This window comes from Zonotrichia albicollis, unplaced genomic scaffold (assembly GCF_047830755.1).
Source record: "Zonotrichia albicollis isolate bZonAlb1 unplaced genomic scaffold, bZonAlb1.hap1 Scaffold_448, whole genome shotgun sequence".
NCBI lineage: Eukaryota > Metazoa > Chordata > Aves > Passeriformes > Passerellidae > Zonotrichia > Zonotrichia albicollis.
The window spans coordinates 12,501-14,752 of NW_027428458.1; the positions used below are offsets into that span (position 1 = coordinate 12,501).

Sequence of the window (2,252 nt, forward strand, 5' to 3'; positions counted from 1 at the left end):
CGGGCGAAGGGGAGGAGGGGGTCGAACCCCCGTCCCCGGCGCTCTCGCCTCGCGCGCGAGCGGCAGCACGGCACGGTACCGCCGCGGTACCCACCCGCAGACAGCCGCCCGCTCGGGGTGGAAGGCCGGGGGCGAGGCCCGCGCCTCGCCCTCCCTTTTCTCGCCCTTTCTCTCTCGCTCTCTCTCTCTCTCGCCTTTCTCTCGGCCCTCGGCGGCGCTTTCGACGCCGTCTCTCGCTCTACCCCCGGCCGCCGCCGCCGCCGCATCCGCGGCGCGCGGCCCCGGCGAGGACGAGCTCCGCCCCAGCGGCTCGCTCCGGGAGCGGGGAGCTACGGAGCGCTCCCCGAGTCTGCATTTAGGGGGACGAAGGCCCTGCGCGGCGACGGCCGTCGACCGGCGGCCGCGACGACGACGGCGACGCGCGCCGGGCCGCAGGCAAGGGATCGGGGCCGCCGAGGGAAACGCTTCCCTCGCCCGACCGCCCGACCGCCTTCCCTCCGGGCACCGGCGGCACGCCGCCGCCGCCGCCGCCGCACCGCCGCCGCCGGACCGCCCGCCGCGGGCAACGGGCCTGCGAGGCGACCCCAGCCGCGCCGCCGGGGTGGCCCCCGGACGGCGATTGATCGTCAAGCGACGCTCAGACAGGCGTAGCCCCGGGAGGAACCCGGGGCCGCAAGTGCGTTCGAAGTGTCGATGATCAATGTGTCCTGCAATTCACATTAATTCTCGCAGCTAGCTGCGTTCTTCATCGACGCACGAGCCGAGTGATCCACCGCTAAGAGTTGTCTGGCTTTCGGGCGCCGCTCGCCGCCGAGCGGCCCCTTTTTGTCTCTCGCGCCGAGGACGCGCGGGCGCGCGCCTGGCTTCGACCGTACGAGCACACACGACACTGAGAAACGGGAGAAACCCACGCTCCGAAGGACTGCCGAGAGGGCGGGGGAGCCCGCGCCCCCGACCGCCTCCCCCCCCGCGAGGGGAGACGCCGACCTCACGTGCCGTCTTTCGGAGGCGGCCCAGGCGCCCGGGCTCGGCCCGGCCTCCGCGCGGAGGGCCGGGCGGCGCGCGCCGGCACGCGGGGGGCACGGCGGCCCGCCCGCTCTCGCTTTCACGGGAACGACGCAACACACGGCTCGGCAACGCGGCCGGGGGCGCGGCCGTCGGCCCCCGCGCACGCCGGCTCCCCCGGCGGCCGCCCCCGCCGCGGGGGCTCGCGGAGCGCGCCGCCGCGCCGCCGCGCGGCCGGCTTCCCTTTCTCTCTCCCAGCGGCCTTTCGCCCGCTCGAGACGGCGCGCGGCGACGACCGTGCCGCCGGCGCGCCTCCCCCCGGCGGGACCGCTCCCGCCGGGCGGGCCGGCGTCCGGCGGACGCGCTCCGCCGCCGGCCCCGGAGGCGGACGCCACCGAGAGCCGAGCCGGCGTTCGCCAGCGCCCGAGGCCTGCCGGAAGGCAGACCCCGCCGCCGCCGCCGGGGCCGCGCTCCCGGCACCGCCGCCGCCGCCTCCCACCGCCGTGGCCCCCTTCGCCTCGGCACGCGCCCGGCGGAAGGCGTACGGCGCTGAGCCGGGGGGCAACGCCCGCTCTCCTCGTTTTCACGCGGAGACCGGGCGGGGGAAGCGCCCCCGCGGCCGCCCGCACGCCTTCCTTCGGCCCACGCGCGGCCGAGAAGGGCGACGGGGGACGCGACGTGCGGGGCCCGGGACGGGACCGCCGCCGGCCGCGGCGGGCGCCCTCCGGCCGACCGTCCCCCGCAGGGAAGAGGGGGACACCCGTCGAGCGGCGCCGCCGCCGCTCGGCACGGGGTCGCCCGCGCTCGCGGGCCTCCGCCGACGGAGGGCCCGCCGGGCGCTCGCCCCCCGGGCGGGCGGGCGATCGAGCGGGGGGGACGGCCGGCGGACGGCGCCGCCGGCGCGCCTTCGAGGAGGAAAGGCCGTCGAGGGAGAGCGATAGGGGCCGGACGCGCGGGACGCGGCGCCGCGCCCGCGAGACGCCGCAACGGCGGCGGCTCCAGGAGAGAGCGCGGCGGACCCCGGCGGCCGCCACCCCGCGGCCGAGGAAAAGGCAGAGAGCGGGCGCTCTCTGCCGGCGTCGCCCGTTACGACGAGGCGGGCGGGTCGGCCCCCGCGGCCGACCGCGCGCCGCGGCCTCTCCGCAGAGGCCGGGCCGCGGAGAGGGGGGGGCAGGGCGCCCCTCCCCGGCGCGGCGCGGTTACCCCCGCGCGCGCGCGCGCGGCGGGGGCGACGACGACGACGACGG

The 2,252-nt window shown here is 79.7% G+C and overlaps 1 non-coding gene across 1 annotated transcript; it reads right to left on the reverse strand.

The window, feature by feature from the left end:
- Window positions 1–631: 631 nt before the first annotated feature.
- On the reverse strand, window positions 632–784 carry LOC141727970 (5.8S ribosomal RNA). The gene has a single exon (XR_012578728.1). It is a non-coding gene; the product is annotated as a 5.8S ribosomal RNA (ribosomal RNA).
- Between the last annotated feature and the right edge of the window lie 1,468 nt (window positions 785–2,252).